Consider the following 20,616-nt stretch of genomic DNA (forward strand, 5'->3'; position numbering starts at 1 on the left):
GTAATTTCTGCAAAACAGCCGGAGCAGAAATATGCTGATAATTATTTAAATTAGGCTCCAAGCATTGAATTTTTTTTCTTCAAGTAACAGCACTTCAGCACTTGTCCAGATGAGTGCTAATTTACCCAAATGGAAAGGTTTATTAAACATGCCAGCCAGCGCTTTAGCAATATTTAGGACAGCAATTTTGCCTTATTATATCTCTTAGCAGAAAGGGCACAGCCTGCTCCATCCAGCCCCTCTGCAGCAGGGCCACATCTCTGCCAGGGACTGAATTTCCTTGGAGACCTCCAGAACAAGCCCACCTCTCCTGGCTCGCGTCTTTAATACCTCATGGAATGGAGATGCAGGACCAGAACCTTCAGAAGGACTTTGTTGCCATTCAGGTTTAAATAGGAGGTGAGGGAGCTCACCAGCTTTCTGCTGTAGGAGGACATCGCTTGTGTATGTGATATCAATAATGCTTTTGCTCTGTGATCTGGCTGCTGCTGGTAGCTGTCATTTCTGCCCCTATACTGCAGTTATCTCCATCAGTATCCCCTCCCTCTCTTTTCTTTCCCCAAGGCCGCTGAGTTCAGGCATCGTACTGCAAATCTTGGCAGCAGCAGGAGCTGTGGTTGAAGAACAGTGGGTGAAGGGGACCCCAATGGATCTCTGGGCTGTACATTCCTCAGCACGGGGCTGAGCTGGTGGCGATGGGAAGGTTGTTCTTTTGGCTTCAGGCCTTTGTTCCCCTCCCCAGTAATCCCTGGCTTTGTGCAGGACGGCTGCTGCAACCCCATAAAGCCAAACGCTGCCACTGATTCCCCCTCACACAGAGCTGCTGCTATTTACAGGCCTGGCAGTTGGCTGATGGGGGGATGAACTTTTCCAAATGGAGAATATGAAGGAAATCACTGGAAGGAAGCTCCTGGCAGTGCTGATCATACCTGCATCCATGGAGCAGTGTGCTCTGACCCCCCTGCTGTGCTGCCAGCTCTCACCCACCAAAAACAGGGGGGTTTTGAGGAGCAGCTTTGAGGAGCATTCCCTGCTTATCCATCTTTATAAAGTGTAAAAAGAGAGGCAGTGTGGGATTCAATTTTACCATTCCGGCACCTTTTTCAGCACCCTGATTGAAAGTGCTTAACCTCCTCTTCATTAATCAGTTTGAATCTTCTCTGAGATTTGTCCTCGATGAAGGGAAGTAGGTAGAGATGTGCTGCTTCCAGCTCAGTGCCTGTGGCTGCTGCAGGATGCCTTGTGGCTGGGAGTGGGGATGCTGTGGCTTTGGTGGCTTTGTGGTGCCCGGAGGAGCCGTCTGGGTTCTGTGCACAGCATCTCACTGTGCCCTGCTCAGAGCTGGGTTACCCAAAGCAGAATGCTGGGGGGGGATGCTGTCACTGCACCCATTGAACAGGTGGGAAGGCTGAGGGCAGCGCAGCAGCGTGGCTTCAGGATGGGCACAGTGCTGTGGGGAGGGCAGCGGTGCATGGGTGCACCTCAGAGGTCTGCCTGCTTTTCTGCAGCTCCTTTGCTTTTGAATGTGTTTGTGCAGGGCTGAGTGGAAAACAGGGATCAAGGAGGGACAAGAGGCTGCCCGGGCACGATTCCCCCCGGCTGTGCTGGGGTTGGGGACAAGGAATCGTTCATGGCACAGGGTCAGCGTGCCACCCGCAGCCACATCTCATTGCTAGCACACACTGTCTGTCTGCACACCGTGCTTGTAACCTCTGCTAATTATTTATAAAGGATTAATTAATAGGCTCCCGCTCTCAGCAGTGACCCAGTGCTCTTTGTTCCTGCCCCCTCGGTTCAAATAACAGCTCTCTTGCTGAGAACAACAATCATTTGTTCTTGAGCAGGAAGAGCTGAAGTGCCGTACTGAAGCTCTGAATGGGGCACTGCCTCTGTCCTCAGATCCCCACGGTGTGACTATGTGAAGGAATGCAGTCAGGGTTGTCCCACTGCATTGGTGCTCATTGCTCAGTTCCATTACCCTCCCCAGCTTTTCCCTTAATGTCTGCTCCACTGTTTTAGCAAAGGTTGAAATGAGAGTAATTCCCCTGATCACTCTTCTACCAGGCTTAAAATGCAGGTAAAACAGATTAAGAACATTGAGATCTGGAAATCAAAGAGAACATTATCAGAGCCATCAAGGAAGGAGAGCATTGTGCATCCTGTTGTCCTGGTCGCAAAGCACAGGGAATGTGCTGCAGTGAGGAGGGGACGGGGCTGCTGCAGATGAAGGGAACGTTTTATTCCATAGCACCTATAAGCAGAGCAGGACTTGTTGTTTAGAGATGCCCTGGAAGCTGGAGATGTGCAGGATGCAGGGGGGAAGCTGGCTATGAATGGCTGTAAGAACCCCCTGTGTGCTGCTGCTGCTGTGATCGGAGGAGGCTTTGTGTGAATGATGGAGGCTTTCCAGATCAATGTGAGCATCTGTAAATTGAGCCGAGGAGAAGACAAATGAGCAAGGCTGCTCTGTTCCTGGCTTTGTGAAGATTTAAGCCAATAATTAGTGAGGGCAGCAAAATGATTTCCCTTCCTGCGGGTAGATTGGTTAAGTTATGTGGTTGCAGTCTCTTGTTCTGGGAGAAGAGGGCTGGGTCTTGCATGGGCCTTAGTGGATTTTTCATGCTTTTCACCTGTTCTGTCTGTCAGAAGATCTGGATCCCAATGTTCCCATCACAGAGATAGAAGTGCTAAGCTATGCCAGCGTGGCAGCCAGCGTGTGGAAATCGGCAGGCCTATGAATGTGCATTCTTGCTGATTGCTACATTTAAGCCTGATTATGTTCCAATCATCCACCACCACGGAGTGCTGGGAGGAGTGTAAGAAGTCATCAGAGGCGGGCAGGGAGAGGGAGAATGGCTCAGAGTCTGGTGGAACCCAGAGCTTTGCACATTAGCCCTGCACAATGTGTTCAGCCACTGCAGGGAGCAGTGCAGCACCCAGCTGCTGCTTTGCAAGCACTGAGGCTTGGAGGCCTCTAAAAGGGTGAGACTCCAATGCCAACAATGACTTACATTATAGTAAATGCACCTCATATCCACCCCAGACCGCTGCACCTGCAGGGCTATAGCAAAACCTTTGCCCTCCCCACTCTTGCTGGCAGCTCTGTGCCCCTCAAGGCTTCTTATGGAGCCCCCAGGAGTGCAGCCAGCAAAGGGAAAGCTGCAGGCTCCCATCTGCACCCAGCAAGCAATCCCACCGGTTGCACTAGGGCCCTGCATTTGCAAGTTGTGCCTTAGCTTGCAAGTGGGGGCTGCCTGCTCCCCTCCCCAGCACATCCACATGGAGCATTGCTGCAGCTGTGCTGTGTCACAGGAGCGCAGCCCCAGGCAGAGCTGCTTCTCCAGGGCCGTGCTCTCAATCTCGTAAGCGAATTACAAAGTGAAATGGTTGGTGCTATTTTTTTTTCCCTCCTTTTGCGCCGCTAGTGCTGTTGCACCAGATTTTCCTCCTTTTATGCTCTTGTTTTTACAGCGTGTCCGCCGTTCTCCTCTCTCTTTATGTTGAGATTTGTCCTTTCTTTCCTGGAAATTAAAATGCCGCATCCCTGCCAATCTGAGACTAAGCTGAGATCAGAGAGGAGTTTGTTTCCAATTGAGATATGAAAAATACCTTGCAGTAAGGCCTGCAGCTGTAATGCGTGGGAATGTCTGGATTGCTCCGCTCTGACAGCCCACGTCCTGCTGCTGTGGGGCTGAGGGGTCGGCCTGGGGGGAGCTGGGGAGCACTGTCTGCCTCCAGCAGCCCCAGTGCCAGCTCCATGTCCCCCTCCACACTAATGGAAGGCTCCAAAGCACAGAGATGGCCAGGAGGATCCGCCGGTGCCTGCAGCTTCAGCATCATCACCATCACAATCGGGTTTGCTCTGCATGGAGTTCTCTCCTCTGGGAGAAGGCAGCAGAAGAGGAGGAAGGGAATGGGAGCATCCCTCCTTTAAGCCCCCTGTGGCTGCTCAGCAGTGACTCAAAGAGGTGATATCTGCTCCAGCCATGTCTGCATCCCCGGGGATGTGAAGGTTGCTCCTTGCAATGAAAGAACAGCCTCTGTCCTGGGTGAGGAAGAAAGGAGAGCTATTTTGATGAAGAGTGAGGATCCCTCTCCAGGCTCCCTGGGAAGGACAATCCATTTCCAAGCTGAGTGTCGCTTGACCTGAGCTGGTTTCCACGGTCTCTGCACCGCAGTTCTTCGGGCTCAGAGTCACTCTGCTGTTTGTCCTTCAAAGAGCACCAGGAGTAAAGCAGCTGTTTCCCAATCCCAGCATTTGTTCTGCTGGCACCAGCTTGCTGCTCTCATCACAGATGACATTTCTGCACTCCATCCATCAGACAGTTGGGCTCGAGGACTCCAGCCCTGTGCCTGCTGGTGGGGTGGCATTTGGGACACGCAGCCCTCCACTGGATCCCATTTCTAGATGGGGGTTGCTCTCTTTAAAGTCCAGCAGCAGGGAGGTGGGGATGGAGATGGGGAGCAGCCCCAGGTCCCGTAGCTGCTCGGCAGCTGCAGGCTCGTGCTGCCGGGTGCTCCTTGGAGAGCAGCCCATGGGCACCAGTGCTCTTGGCTCGTGGCACCCAGCGCATGTTTTCAAATACCAAATGGAGTTGTTTGCAAATGCCTAGTAAATCCCAAAATAGCCCCAATTTACCGAGTTCTGTGAATAGGCTCCAGCCCACTCCAGTGACAATAGCAGCCTGCCTCTGTGCTTCGCTCCAGCTCCGTGGAGACACAGTGCTGAGAGGGTGACAAGCGAGGCTGGGTGAGCAAATGTTATTATTCCAGCCTGCTGCACAAACAATGGATGCTATTTGTTTTGCTGGCTTCTAGAGCATCTTATTTGTCTCGGCTGCGGTTCCCTCCCTTTGATCCCTGTTCTGCTGTGGCTCGCTGCCGCTCAGGGATGTGCCGTCCCAGTGCTGTGTGCTGCCACCAGTCCTGACCCCACGTGTGGGCAGGGTGTGGGGAAGTCTGTCTGCCAGTCCCTTCCCACTAAGCCACTCAGAGTGATGTTTTATTCTACTGAAAACCAATTTCTTTGAGCAAAATGGTCCGTGCTGCTGGCTGCCTTTGCCCTGGGGGCCCATCGTGTCCCTCCATGCCCTGTGGTGACCAAGCCACAGTCTGCATGCTGCAGGGGATGGAGGAGAAGGATGTGGCCAAGGGGGACGTGCATCTGAGCTGCGCTGTGGGCAGGTTTTTGTCCTGATGGAAAGCTGCTCAATGTGCACCTCATGGGACTGCAGGGTGGTGGGGGTGTGCTGTCTGTAGGACTGCAGGGTGGTGGGGGTGTGTAACCTATGGGACGGCTCAGTGCTTCCCAGCTTGGATGGGACAGGAGAGAACTCACAGAGCTGAAAACTTGTGTGACGGGATCCGTGAACATAAGGCGATTAGGGAACCCATTCCCAGCGTGCTGCTTGCTGTGACAGATTCCTGAACCCCAGCCAGCGCTGCTCTGGGGAGATGCTGTGGAAGAGGAAATAACAGGAATCTCCAGCTTTTTATAGTGTTAGCAGCTCTCTGACCGGCCGCAGCATTCCTGCTGTACCCTGCACACGTGGGGCTCAGGCGGTGGCTGCTGCCTGTAGAGGAGCAGGGGGTGAACTTTGAGAGCAGCTACAAGAAATTAATTTATTTGACAAGAATTTAATTTGCTGCCAGAGTAAATTCAGGGAGTGGGGGGGATCTCAGGCTGATGGCAGGAGATGTTGTGGTGGATTTTTACCTCTGTGGTGTTTTGGGGCTTCTTCTGGCTTAACGCTGACTTGTCCTAAAACACTCACTAACGAGTTTGTGCCATGATCACACTAACGAGTCCACTCTCAGTGTTATGTCCCTCTCCCACGCTGGGTCTCACGCTGGTGCTCCCAGGGTACGAGCTCACGCCATGGGCTCTGCCCCCGTAACAGCAGTGATGTCAGGGAGGGGTGGGCACACCATGGGCTGTGTTGGGAGCTGGGCCACGGGAGCTGATGGTCACATTAACTACTGAGAGCTCCCCCATGGTGAAGCTGAGGCCCAGGAATGCCAGTGATGGAGCATCCATCCCTCATTCTTCTTGGGTTGTGCTGAGGGCGCAGAGAAATCTGGGCAGAGAGGAGGGGGAAGAGGTTGTGGGGCCACATTTGTTGCTGCTCTCTGTTGGTAAAGGCAAAGCCGCCGTTGGGTTCCCATGCTGCCAGTCACTGACCTGAGGGGAGGAATCCTCCCTTGGGTGCTTGCAGGCACCCGGTGTTCCCAGAGTGGAGCAGTGCTGTGGGCACTGCACTGCCCGTAGTGCTGCCCTGGTGTTCCAGGCTCTGCACCCAACACACATCAGCCCCAGGAGCCCCTCTGCATGTCTCTGCTGCTAGGGCAAAACAAATCAGCGGGAACAATAACACTAAATGACAGATGAGCTACTCTGGAGCACAGGGCATCTCTCCCAGTGCCCTCACTGTGCTGGTGCTGGGCTGGGAGCCATCCTTTACAACACAGCCCGTTTATCATGGTGCAGGGTGTTGAGCTGCTGCATTCAGCCGGGACCCCCATCACTCCCATCCCTCTGGACACAGGGAGCTGAGGGGGCTGCCTGTCCCCTGCCTACCCTGGGGGGCACTGGGTGGCAGAGCTGAGCTCAGGCATTGACCAAGGCATGAGAATAGCAGCAATGTCTTCTCAGTGCCCGATTTCCAGCTGTGCTGGTGAGGCTGCCCAGGGCAGCGCTGGGGAGCTGCACTGCAGAGCACACCAAGGCCACAATACATGGGAAGCTGATGCTGACTGCAGTTCTTCCAGCCTCCTTTGCTGCACAGGGTGGGTTAGTGTGTTTACCCACAGTGTTTTTGGCATGTGGGCTTCGCAATTTGTTTAGCAATGTCAATACCATCTGGAACATCATCTATTTAAAATACATTGGAGACATGAGGAACAACCTATCGTGGGTTTTTTTTTTCCTGAGGGTTCATCCAGATTGGAGGAGAGAATCAGCCAGAAAGGTTTAATGCCGAAGAGATGCTTGCTGTGCCACATGCCCACCCCTTCCCACATGTTGTCACTGCCCTGCTGCCATTCCTGTAGTGGTGCTGCGCCTCGATGCCTCATGCCCTGCAGAGCAGGGGACAGCACCCATGTCCCTGGGCCTGCAGGACCCACCCTGCATCCCTCCCATGTCCCCAGAGCCCCCAGTGTCCCCAGAGCCTTGCTGCCATCTGTGGTTCATGAGCTGCTCCATTGCCAGCAGGCGCTCTCTTATATTTCCCTTTCCCGCTGGTATTTAGCATCATGCCCAGGGCTGTGACCATGGTTTTGTAAGGCTGTGTGTAGGCCTGGTGCTGATGCAGAGTTCCATGTCCTTCCCACATCGTATGCCCAAATGCATTTCCCACTGTGCCTTTGAACTGGGTCACCACGAACGTCAAGCACGATCACCCGATGCAGGTTACTTAGCGAGGGAGATAAACCGCTTCTTACACAATCAGAGGAAGAAATGGATTTGTGGTGCCTGGGGCCGTTTCCATGCAGCAGAACCCGTTCCCATGTGCTCTTCTCAAAGCTGTGTGCTTTGCCACCTTAGCGTTTCTAATTGCTGTGCTGGCAGCATTGACCTGGCAGCAGCACCACTGCGCTCCACATCTGGGCATCGTCTGAGTCTGGGGTCCCTTGCTTGGCACGGGACACAAAGCCACGGGTAGGGTCAGAGGAATCATCTCTGTGTGTCTCTGTGTGACGATAGCACGGATTTCCCCGCTGGGCTCCCAGCAAGTCACACCAACCGTGCACACAGAGTGCTTTCCTATCTGAGAAACCCGGCCGTTCATCTGTGCTCCCAGCTGTCCTCGTGTGTCTGAGAAATCTTTAAAAAGCCTGAGAGAAATAACTCTGCGTTATTGGAGCAGTTTGTCTTGTAGAAGATGAACGTGCCTGTGATTAGCTGTGGCTCTGCATTTGGGGTGAGTGGTTTGGTGGATGTGGCAGTAAGGTGCTCTGATTGTCCAGCCCTGTGGTGGTGATGGTGGCCAACATGATGCTTGGAATGGAGCTGCAGCATGGAGCAGAGGTGCACGTGGAGCAGAGGTATGAGTGGAGCAGGGGTATACCTGGAGCAGGGGTATACCTGGAGCAGGGGTTCATATGGAGCAGAGAGATGCCTGGATCAGAGGTGCATCTTGAGCAGAGATGCACCTGGAACAGAGATGTACATGGAGCATGGATACACCTGGAGCAGATGTGCACCTGTTGCAGGGGTGCAGCCTGCCCTCAAAATCTGTCCATCCAAAGCCTGCAGACCCCACATCCACTCTGCTTCCTGCGACCACACACTGAGGTTGTCCGATGGGAAGAGTCTATCCTTAAAACATCTGCACTGTGTCCGGAGCGTATCTCCTGTCTCAGGAGAAAACTCCAAACCCAAAGGCCTTGCTTCTTCTCCCTGGAAGACTTTAATGTGGGCTCTCACAGAGTGCAGCTTAATGGCTGTGAAATTATCGCTTCATCTGTGCCATCCATCTACATGTGTCTGCCCCAACCCCCTTCCCTCCTCAGTGGTACCCAACGAACCTCTCACAGCTGTGTGCCTATAGATGGGGCAGAGCCATGTCCCCATGCATTGCTCTGCTCACTGTGGTCCTGCGCCATGTCTGTAACACCGTGGTGTTACTTTCCCTTTTCCCTGGCTGCGGGTGGTTACATATCTGCTGTTCTGAATAATCCTATTTGTATTGCAGTAACAATGGAATTACTGCAGGAAGCATCAAAGCCCGTGTAGGTCACGAGCGCTTTGTTTCATCATCTCGACGCGATGATGATGACGATGACCTTTTGCTGTCTGCATTTCTGTGTACCTGCGTCTCGCTCTTATTAAATGTCCTGGCGTTGAAATCTCTCACTAATCTAATCTCCCCATGTGGCTGCTGTATAATTATCTCATTTTGTAAAATATTGCATCTGTCACTCTCCCTCCCCGCGCTCAGAGCAGAGGAGGGTGATGGAGCAGTGATGGTGCTGCGGTGGCATTTGGTGTCACCTCCCCAGCACCCGAATCTCACCCCCATGTGCCTCAGCCTCTGTACCCCGAGGAGCTGCTCCTCCAGGTCCAGAGCCCATCTGCTCCGGCAGGTCCTTCCCAGTTGCAGCGACGTTCATTAATCATCCTGTTTGCTTTCTTCAAACTGCTGAAGTTCTTTTCCCCGCAGGGGATAATGCATTGCTGCCTTTTAAATAAGCGCTGCTGTTTTGGGCTCCTGCCACCCTTCTGGCTGGGAGCACAGCTGGCTCCTGTCTCACAGCACATCTGCCTGTGTGTGGCACGGGGCGAGCTGTGCTATAGAGGGGATCAAATGGTGCTTCCTGGTGTGGAGGGTGCTGGATGCAGAGCCCTCATCTCCTAAACCCGAATCTTTTAGTTTAGAGACGTCCTTGTCTGATGGTTCATAAATTAAAGACTGTTTCTTTGTGACTTTTTGCTCCCATTCCATATGTATTCCATGTAAAGGCTTTTGATTCTGTGGAGAATGATGCAAGACCTGCAGGCCCCGGCTGTACGTTCTTAGGGGATGCACTTGGCGTGCTGCAGACTGATGCTAAAACCAGCAGCCATGCACTTGGGAAGCTCTGAGCTGCTCGGGGAGGGCTGCAAAGTTCTCCTGCAGCACAGGGATGCAGTGCTGTGCTGTGGGTGCAGCGCTGTGTGCCGTGCTCCTCTGCAAGGTGTTAGCGAAGACATCGCTGCATCTGCATCGATAAGGAGCGCAGAGGACAAGAGAATTGCTGTGAGTGGAGCATGCATCAGTGTCACTGACAAGGCGGTAATTAGGCGGCACAGAAGAACGAGCAGCGCAATGAGCCCCATCGGAGCACAGAGGATGGCTCCAGCACGGCACTGCTCCCTGCTGACACCTGGGGCTGCAGTGAGCCCGGATGGCCGCCTGCTCCCAAAGTCACTGTCACCTTGGGGAGCAGCAGCTCTTGCCCTGGGGTTGTGGATCTGAGGGTTTTGCTGCTTGAGGAGCATCAGCTGCACCCCAAGGTGCTGGTGGAGGCATTGGGTCTCTCTCCCTTCCTTTCACAGCTGCTCCATGCCACGATGCTGGCTGTGATGAAGGCCAGGGTTGGGGACCCCAGGCACAGTGCACAGTGCAGCAGTTGCACATGAATGAGGGTCATGGTGCTGTGTCAGGGGTGGCTCGGAAAAGACTCATTGTGTTCCTGCTTATCGGGTGCCGGGACATCACATTAAATGAACAGATGGCAGGAGCTGGGCAATGGACAGCAAGGAGGAGAAGGAAGACCCTCAGGTCCTGCAGCCCAGCGTGTGGTCATGGCATTGAGAGCAGGGAGCTGCAGTGCCAGGGCTGCGCACCAGGCAGATCCTCAGCCCAGGTTTGAATGGAAACTTCCAGATCATCCTCAGACTGAGAGGGGGAGCAGATCTGGGCACTGTAACAAGTGTGTGCTCCAAGTGGGGCCTGACAGAATCCTTTGCTCAGTGCCTGGTGCTGAATGGGGACGTACCATCACTCAATGACAGATTCTCACCGTATCCAAATGAAAGGATTTGCTAATTGGAGTAAGCAATCACTGCGTGGCCACAATGCTCCTCCCACCATGGCAAATAGCTTTTACCCACTGAGACAGATGCGGCCGCCACCACAGGGTGCTCCCCAGGGGTTGTTTCCAGTTTAGCAGCGAATTGAATGAGAAGAGCAATGTTTCTCTCAGCTGTTTGATAGGCGCAGCCCTTCTCACTGATGTTGTTTATGGTTGTGCTGGGACAACGTTGTGTAGCTGGGAATTGCTAATTCTCCTCCAGGCAGGGCACTGTGTGGGATGCCAGCGTGCATTGCTCCCAGCGCTCCTTGATGCCACCGGCTCTGAGGTGTTCCAAACTCCAACCTTTGTGTTTGTAGGGGAGGTGAAGTCTTCAGGTGCGTGCTTTGGGATTCCCAGCGAGCCATTCCTGGGTCCTGGCACCAAGTGCTTGGCATTGGCTGCTGCTCCTTTGGGAGAGCTGGGCAGGGAGGTTGGGAGGAGCAGTGGGAATCTGTGCTGGCGGCAGGAGGTGGGGAGCAGATTGCAGTGCAGGAGGCTTTGATTGACCACAGTACCATTTTGTGGCTTTTTCTCCCTCTCTCTGGGTAAAGCTGCACCGTGACATCCATGCCATTAAATAGGCCATGTTCAAAAGAGAAAATTGCTGCTATTTTCCCCCTTTACTTTACTGCCATAAAAAATTGATCCCACATAGCATCCTTATTTCAAAGACTGCTAAAAAAAAAAAAAAAGAAAAAAAAAAAAAAAAAAGAAAAAGAAATGCTCATTTTGGCTCTGACAGCTGCATAAAGTGTTTTTTAAATAAAAGGGACAGGAAACGTGGCAAAGAACCCCAACTCTGCCTGTCCCCAAAAAGCTGCTGGTGCCCCAGAGGAACACCCTGATCTGGAGAAGTGGGTGGGAACAAGAGTGCGTGGCTGCCGTGGGGCAGAACCCCATATTACCTGGGCTGAGCTGAGCTGGACTCCTATGGGAGCGATGGCAAAGGGCTGAGCCAAGGGATGTGGAGTGGGGGCTGGCAGGGCTGGGCTGGGAGGCCGAGGGATGCTGAGGAGGAGAGCTCCAGGAAATAGCTCTCCCAGTAACAACCCTCAGCTCCTGTTCTAATGCAGGATTAGCCATGTGCAAAGGAATTGGCTGAAGCCTCAGCGGCAGGCTCTGCCCTGGTGATATGTCTCCATTTGCTCTGACTTGATTTCTCCAGCCAGCCCGGCCCCAAATGCCATAAATTTTGCTCTTCCTTACACCTCGCTGATGAACTGTCCTTCACAGCGCTGTGTCTCTGGCTGCCCGAGACCCTTGCAGGCTGAATTCTGTGTGTGCCTCCCCTGAAGCCAGCTGAGCCCTGGCAAAGAACTGAGATGCGTGTAACTATTAAGGTCGAAGGCTGCTTGGGTGCCTTTCTCCTTTCTTCAGACTTCTCTTACTTCTCATTTTCGGTCTGCAGCCTGGCCGCTGTGCTGTGCTGCTCAGACCAACAGCACGGCTCTGTTCAGTTTGGGTCACTGTGGTTTTTGAGGTGCATTATAAACCCGGTGTGTCTTTAAGGCCATGTGTGTGTAGGGATTTGCTGATGGCTCATCTTTCCAACAGGCTTCTTCAGCTGAATGTCAGTTTATTGCTTTTGCAAATTGTCTTGTGCCTACACAGAACCGGCTGCCTCAGCACAGGGCTCTGCCAACAACGTGCTCCATAAAAGGGTTATTAGGATAACAAGAAAGAAAACAGAAACCTCTGCAGAATCGGAGCAGTGTAGTGCATCCCTCCCCCTCCCCTCACCCCGTTTATTGCCCTCAATGCTCTCGAGCTGGGCTGCAAACCGCTGCTGTGCTGTGGGTGAGCGGCAAGGTTAAAGTGCCCAGACAGGAGCTAACTCTGCTGCAATTATCTGCTCCACGGCACAGCACCGAGCTGCAGCTCGCCATAAACCCTGCAAGGAAAACATGCACCGTTTGCAAATTGCAAAGCAGTCGTGACCACCCCACGCCAGCACATAGAGAGGTGCCGGTGTTTTCTTTCCCATGTGTGTTGTGCTGATCCTGCACTTGTAGAGCAAGGGTTGGAACAAGGCAGGGCTGGTCCCAGCCCCTCGTACACATCGATTTACCTTCTAGGGGGAGGATGGGGAGCTCAAATTCCATGCTACAAAGCCATAGAACTACAGCTGAGGTGCTGCATGCCTTTCTCCTCCTGTTTGCGTATGGATTGCATGATTGTAGGATGCAACTAGAAATGTTTACAGAGCATAATATCAAAATCAATAGGATGGGAGCCTGCAGGACTCACTGCTCTATGGGTCAGTTGCTCAGTGGAGCTCCGTGATGAGGCAGTGTGCTCCTGTAGCACTGTGGGGCAGTGATGGGACAACCCCGCAGTGGTGACTGTGCACAGCCCACTCCTGTGTGCTCGGATCGGGTTTATGATCCACCTGGCTTCTTACCATCCCCATTAGTAGCTGATAGCAGATGTTTGGAGAGAGGGATTATTACTCTTGCAGTGCATACTTAGCTGTCAGATTATTGAAATTTCTTTCTAATCCTAAGCAGTTACTTGGGAAGTATAAATCCTTGAGTGATAGCACTTCTCTTCCTCTGTCCTTTGATCTCAGCTCGCATAACTGATGATAGTCTGATTAATTTGATTTTTGTTCCTAAAAAAACCCTCGTGTCCCCTGCATCTCGAGGCCATGAGTTCCACGGTGAGCGGTGTTTCTTGGCACCGGATTTGAGTGTTTTCATAGCTGAGCTTAGAGGCACCTTTCCATCATGTGGGTTTTCTGCTTCTGTTTAACTCGCTGCTTCCTGTAGGTGAGTCTCATCCCCGGTGCCTCTCCCACCTGCTGCTGCTCCCCATGTTGAGCAGCCACACTCTTCCCTCTCTACACTCTGCCCACATGGCACCAGCAGGACCATGTGCTGTCACAGCTGAGGGACCCTAATTGTTGCTCTCAATTGTTGCTCTGCCTTGTATGTGCTTGCCCTGAATGTCATCTGCTGATGGGCTTCCAGATCTCTCAGACTGATTCCTTCCCAAGTTACCTGCATGGTCATCCAGGCTTATTCTGCTGGAGGTCTCTCCTCAGTAGAGGACTGCCATCCTCTCCCTCTGGATGCGCTGCCATTTGGCACACTCCACTGTCACCTCCCATAGTCAGCATTCTGGTGCTGTGCATTGGAAGGCATCCTTCTTCTTCCCCCTGTGCTCTTTCCCATCCTTTCTCGTTTCTCCTTCTCCAGACAGACCAGGTAAAAGCAGATCGAGTCAGAGCAGCTGCAAGCTGCCATCTCCCTCACCATCAGTCCATCTGCTTGGGAATAGGAAGGTGGGCTTGTGCAAAATCCAAGTCCTTCCTGGAAGTCACTTTTCAAAGCACAGAGCCCTCAGGCCTGTGCCCTGTGCTGAAGGACTCGCTGCAGGGAAGAGCTTTGCTTTGAGAGTCGTTTGCTTTTCAGGGCTCAGGAGACACCATGGGCTGAGCAGTGTTTTACAGCCACGAGAATCCGAGTCCATAGAGGGGAACAAATGCATTTTTAGAGGAAGAAAGGCTTTGCCACGGGTTTTCCTGTGGCACAGCTCCACCTTCTCAGAATTTTTTCCTTTCCTCCCATTTGAACAACAAAACATTTGGATGTGATGGGGAAGCTTGAAATAGATGGAAGTGGTTGTACTGTACTGCAGACCTGGCATGGCTCAGCACTGCCAAAAGGTGACAGGTATCCATCTGATGGTGACTGGCACAGGGGAGGGGGCACCACCTTCACTGCTGGTTGTGCTGCCAGCAGCGTTATTCCAAAGGGCTGCAGAGAAATAGCAGACACACAGAAGGACAGACAGCAACCAGAGGGACAGGAAGCAAAGGCCCGTTTGAGATATCACAATAATGGCATTGTTTTGTCAGGAGAAGGCTGAGGTAAAACACGGTAACAGCCTTCAAATACATAAAATGTTCCTGTTGCAGGGAAGGAGAAAGTAATGAACCGTTCCCCGTGCGCCCTGGAGATGGTATGGGAAGTAATCATCTTAAATTGCAGCAGGAAAAATTTACCTTTGATATTAAGAAAAACTTGGCAGTGTAAGACTAGTTAAGCGCTGGGATGGATCACCTGGGGAGGCTGCAGGGACTCCGGCACTGGCAGCTCTTTGCAAACAGTCTGGGAAGTGCTGATCCAGGAGGGGCTGGCCTTGCTGGGACAGGGAGGGATCCCATGGAGGGACCTCACAGGGCTCTTCCTGCCCCATTTCAGTGGTTCCTCTGCCCATGGACATAATCTTTCCCCTCCTGAAGCACTGTTGTAGCTTCCATGGGCTGTATCTCCTGCATCACACTATTGATATTCTCATATTCATGCCCTTTGTAGCAGCTTCCACCTACCACTTGCTGGGCAGCAGCCCACGGGACAGCTTTTTCTCTGCACCCATGTCTGGATTCTCAGCTCTCACTTGAAAGAATGCAGGCTCTTTCCTTCCAAGAGTCTCAGAGTCAAGGTAAAGACCTGAAAGAATGACTCAATAGGATGCCAAAGCTTTGGAAGCCCTGAATCAATCAACCATAAGATCTAATTGCATTTATCCTATACGCCATGACTCTGAAAGCTAACATTTATATACACATCTCACATCTGCAGCACATATACTATAATTGGAACAGTATAAAGGAGATTAGCCAAAGGAGGGCTACAAAAATTGTCTATTCTAGAGGGGAAGATGTATGAGGAGTGGCTGAGATCTCTAGGTTTGTTCAGCCTAGAGAAGAAGAGGCTGAGGAGAAACCTCATCGTGGACTATGGCTTCCTTACAAGGGGAAGCAGAGGGACAAGCCCTGATCTCTTCTCTCTGCTCACAGCGATGGAACCCAAGAGAATGGCATGAAGTTGTGACAGGAGAGGTTCAGGTTGGATATCAGGAAGCAGATCTCCAGCAGAGAGTGGCTGGGCACTGGAACATGCTCCTAAGAGCAGTGGTCATGATACTGAGATTGCTGGAGTTCAAGAAGCATCTGGGCAGCACTCCCTGACATATGGTCTGAGTTTTGAGCCATCCTGTGTGGAGCCACGAGTTGCACTCAGTGATCCCTATGGGTGCCTTTCAGTTCGGGCTATTCTATGATTCTGCAGTCTGTAGACCAACACTGTGGGCAAGAAATCAGTGGGCAGCCAGTGCAGCAGGGGTGGGCAGAGCAGACAGGTCACAATCTGATGGGATCCTTGCCCTTCCTTGTGTGTCTCTCTGCAGCCTTCAGAAGGGCTGCGCTGAGCCACATCTGTGCAGCACTTATTTATATATTTGTCCTCCCCTTGCTCCTCTCAGAAATCAATTCCATTCCCCCAAACAATGGCGAAGGCCTTGAGGAGATATCGATCTGTGGCAGAGCCTGAGAGGGGAGTATTTGTGACACAGAGATGCTCTTTTGTAAGTGAAAGATAATTACGGGATCATAGGGACACTCACTGAATGGGATGACATTAAATAGGCATCAGGGTGAAGGGCAGCGGAGCTCTGAATGAGGCATTAAACAGCACTTGGCTCCCAGCAGCAGCAGCCCCTCCTCTCCGCTTTCCCTGCCCTTGCTATTTATCCTGCTATTCACCCCGTGCTCTCATTTTGCCCCCCATATCCTTCCCATTCCAGCTGCCTGTTGTGCCATCTTGTCTTACCATTGGGTGCTGCCAGGCTGCCTGCATGGGTGCATCTGTCTTTGGAGCTGGTGAGTCCTCATCCCCAGAAGCAGGGGGCTCAACCCTGAGGGGCTGGGAAAGGAGCAGCCACACAGTGTGCATGCACAGTAGTGCTGACATTTTGGGATGAGCATGAACACAGGAGTGTATTTTGCCCTGGAGAGGTTGGTCTTGCAGTGTGTTGACTGCTGGCAGTGCTGGCATTGTCCTCAGTGCAGCCTGGCTGCTTGGGGCCACCTGTGTTCTCCTTGCCTGGTTTCTGCTGGTACTTCTAAAGCAGCATCCAAATGGAGAGCCATGATTTTGGTATGGCCAGCCCTGTTCGTGTCATGCATTAAGTGCCCGCCATCACGAGGCAGGAGCTGACTTTGCAGCCTGGTGGCACCGTGCACAATCCTTTCCTTTAAAAGGAAAAAAAAAATGAAGAAGAAAAAAAAAAAAAAAAAAAAGCCCATTACCATTATTGAATCAAATACCAACAATTTAAAAAAAACTCTTTTAAATATTGTTGCCACGTTTCCAGCTGTTAAAATCTTCTGTATTTAGTTATCATAATAACAAAATGCCGAGGCTGATTTGAGCAGTGGGGAGGCAGTGCCATTATTCAGAAGGGTTTTAAATGATCGGGTTTTCTTCAGCGCAGTGGTGCTCCCTTGTCTATTAAAAGCCCTTTTGTTGCCTTGGCACCTCCAGCCGGGGTGGCGGGGGTGGTTTGCTGTGTTGGCAGAGGGTCCTGCCTCGTCGGCAGAGCACGAAGCAGCACACGGAGCTTCTCAATGTGGGGCCACTTGCCTGGCAGAGGGTGCTCAGCAATGGGAGCTCACCCAGGGTAACTTGCAGAAGTTTCTGCTCTTTGGTGTTCAGGGAATGCAGATATTGCTGTTCATGTTGCAGGGAAGGCTTAAAATAGCAGAAAGAGGCTGGCTCTGTTTTGTTGGAAACCGGTTCCTTCTGCACAGCGTTTGGAAAAGGCTGAGTTGTGCTGCTGGCGTGCACTGCTTGCGACATCTCCTTCAATCCCTTCCTAGAGAAAAAAAAGCTATTTTTGCACCATCTCCCAACGGCGGTCAGGGTTGGCAAGGACGTGAGAAGTGCACGAGGATTGTGGGAAGCACCTTTAGGCGGGGGAGGCAGGATGGGAGCGAGCTCGCCCTGGTGCAGGAGGAGCTGGTGTGTGCACGGGTAGCACTGGCAGCATGGGAGGGCTGGTGGGACTGCTCATGGTGGAGCTCAGGGCTGCGTGGCTGCATCCGAATGAAGAAACAACTGGCTGCTGCTTGGTGCGGGCTGTGTGCAGGCAGCAGGGTGCAGGCAGAGCAATGCTCTGCAGCCCAGAGGCAGCAGGGCTGCAACCTCAGCCCCTGGGCAGCCAGCCGGGCACAGTGGGCCATACAAACACGGGTCCCCATGCTGTGCCCAGCCTGCACAACACCACCATGCACTCCCCTAAAGGTTACCTCCAGCATGGCGCATTGTGAGTAACGAGATGCAAATTGATAGAGAGACAATGAGGCTGTCTTGTGAGCCATTCCGACGGGGGCCAGTGTTTAAAAGTCAGCCTGATTGCCTCTCTGGCAATTTGCATAGCATTAACCGGAGAGATTTTCTTTTTAAACTTGAACTTTTTTTTTCTTCCCGAGGTCACCTCAAACTAATTACATCTGCGAGGCTGCTTTACAACAGAGGGCTCTGCGGATGTGATTACAGGGTTTGGAGTGTAAGGAGGAGACTTTCCTGGCACGGGGAGGGGGAAGGCCCCATCCATATGAACTTGGTTAATAGCAGAGCTCTACCCGCTGCCATTGGGTCTGTGTGGGTGCACAGTGTGTGCTATGGGAGGTGAGAGCAGGGCTGGGCACAAGCTTGTGGGGACTGTTTCTCCATCGCAACTTGATTTGGGGCTGCCCACAGCCTGCCTGTGCCCATAGCGTGCAGCTGCCATGGTTGGGCCTGTCATTGAGGCATGAAGGTGCTTTGGGATCCCAGCTGACACCTCCGTGGCTCTTCCACGTGGCTCCTGGGCTACAGCGCTGGCTGCATAGGGCTTGCCACCAGCTCTTCTGCATCTCTCCCTGATCTCTCCCTGTGGGGTGCCACAAAGCACTTCCATCTTCCATCCAACACTCTTCAGCCTCCTCCTCCTCCTCCTCTTCTCCAGGAGAAGCTCCTCCTTCCCGTTCCTCCCTTTGGCTGAGGCTGGGCAGATCACCTCCTTCCTCTCCAGCATCCTCCTCCCCTGTCTTTCCGCGAGTGAGCCGAGATGTTGTGCCATGGAGCAATACTCCTCCAGCCCTATCAGCTCGTGGCGTGTTCTCCATTCCCTGTGCTGCACCTTCTTTGAGACGACATGGCTGAGCTCAGGGGGACCAGGGGAAGATGTATGATGGCACCTTCCTGCATCACTGTGACAGTGTCCTGCTGGGGCAGAGACCACAGCACTGCTGCCTCCATGGCTTTGTGCCCTGCCAACAGAGTTGGGGAGCAGAGAAGATTTTTATATTTGATTTTTGTATTTTTCCTTTTTTTTTTTTTTTCCTTCTCTTTCCTCTTTTTTTCTTTTTTTTTCTTTTTTTTCCTTTACTAAAGATTGAGTATAATCAGAGCTAATCAGAAAATTATGAGCTGTCTGATTGCTGATTAGATTCCTAATGTTAATATAGTCAAGAAGCCTCTCTTAGCGTTGTATTTTAAGAGAAGTGTAAAAATAACGTCTTAGGAGAGTCAGAGCTGCTGGAGCAGCAGGGAAGCCTGAGCTGGCTGAAGCAGAGGAGAAGAAATCCGGGCCAGCAGAAGGGGCCGTGACCAGGCATGCAGAGCTGAGTGGTGCTGCTCTGCACCATCATTGCCGACCCTTTTTTGTGTGTGGCTTTCACGAGTGCACCAAGCTCTTAAGTCTGTACACCTATTTCTGAGGGTTCTGCTGCTACCCAGTGTCCCTGGCCTGCTCCCTAATGTCCTCAGTGTCCCCAGGCTGCTCTCTGGTGTCCTCTGGCTGTTCCCCACTAAGATTGGCCCATTGAGCCCCCAGGGCCAAGGCTGACTTCAGGCTTGTGCCAGGCTGCCAGCTGGGCACAGGGCTGAGATGCCCCGTGGGATGTTAGTGAGCACGGAGGGGATGTTCTCCAGGATGCTGGAGGAAATTCTCATCCAATTCAGGCTGCTTGTGCTTGGCTGAGAAGCTGCAAAAATCTTAGGGCAAGTGGAGCTGGATGGGGATGCTGCATCACAGATGGGAATCATAGAATCATATCGACTGAAAAATACTCCTGAGATCATCACTTCCAACCATCAAATAACGCTGCCAGGTCCACCGCTAAACCATGTCCCTTAGAGCTACACCCACGTGTCCCTGAAATACCTCCAGGGCTGGAGGCTCCACCCTGGGCATCCCATCAGTGCAGAAATTCTCCCTGATATCCCATCTAAACCCACCCTGGTGCAACTCAAGGCCATTTCCTCTCACCATATCACTTGCCCAGCACAAAGGAGCAGGAGTCCTGCTGCTGCTCCCCACCTTTCCTTCCTACCCTCACAACTTCCCTCTCCTGCACCCATGTGTCAGTCCCTCCCCAGCTGCACAGCAGGCGTTGTATTTGCATACACCAATGCTCCCCTTCAAAAGCTACTCTCCATTCACTCTGTTTGGCTTTGATCTGTCCTGGCGGTGGTGCTATAGAATGGGCTTCATGCTGTATTTATCCCCTATTGTCACCACTTAATAACTTAGTATAACGTTATCTCAGTAATTGTTACATTTTCTCGCTATGTTCTATTTTGTTCTTAACAAGTAAAAATAACAGAGAGCGGTGAAAGGAGGAAGAGGCTGACAGAGTCCTCTCCAATTGCTGAACATAAGGTTGGATAGCAGGAAAAATTCATTCTCAGAGTGGTGAGGTATTGGAATGGGCTGCCCAGGGAGGTGGTGGAGTCTGTGTCCCTGGAGGTGTTCAAGGGACATATATGGCACTGAGGGACGTGGGTAGTGGGGTGATGGTTGGACTAGGTGATCTCAGTGATCTTTTCCAGACTTAATTATCCTATGGTTCTGTGATAAGCACAGAGAGCTCTGCAGCCTGCAGCTGGGATGCTTTTGGTTCTGGGTCCAGGAGTGCCCACCAAGGGGGGGCAGCTTTGAAATAACATTTCTTTTCAAGACATCCTTCACCAGGACTGTGCCCCTGCAGCTCTGACTGCTCCCCTGGCTTCTGCCAAGCCCCATGTTAAGGTCATTGGGGTGTGCATCTGTGATGCCAAGCCATCCGTGCAGCCAGCGTGGTGGGGGCTGAGTGCTGGGGCTCTGTGCCACGTAAGGATTTGGGGACATGTTTGAGCCTGACGTGGAGCAGCAGCAAGGACTGGAGCCCGGCATCATCCCCACGTCTCTCTGGGTTAGGCACACAGCATCCCACGGGTTGCAGGC

General features: G+C 52.4%; 1 protein-coding gene across 4 annotated transcripts in view; it reads left to right on the top strand.

Moving 5' to 3' along the window:
• CACNA2D2 (calcium voltage-gated channel auxiliary subunit alpha2delta 2) overlaps positions 1–20,616 on the top strand; it is a 120,127-nt gene that overhangs the window by 67,967 nt on the left and 31,544 nt on the right. The window lies entirely within an intron of this gene.

The sequence above is a fragment of the Coturnix japonica genome, chromosome 15, assembly GCF_054131305.1.
Source record: "Coturnix japonica strain WE chromosome 15, WE-NBRP24, whole genome shotgun sequence".
NCBI lineage: Eukaryota > Metazoa > Chordata > Aves > Galliformes > Phasianidae > Coturnix > Coturnix japonica.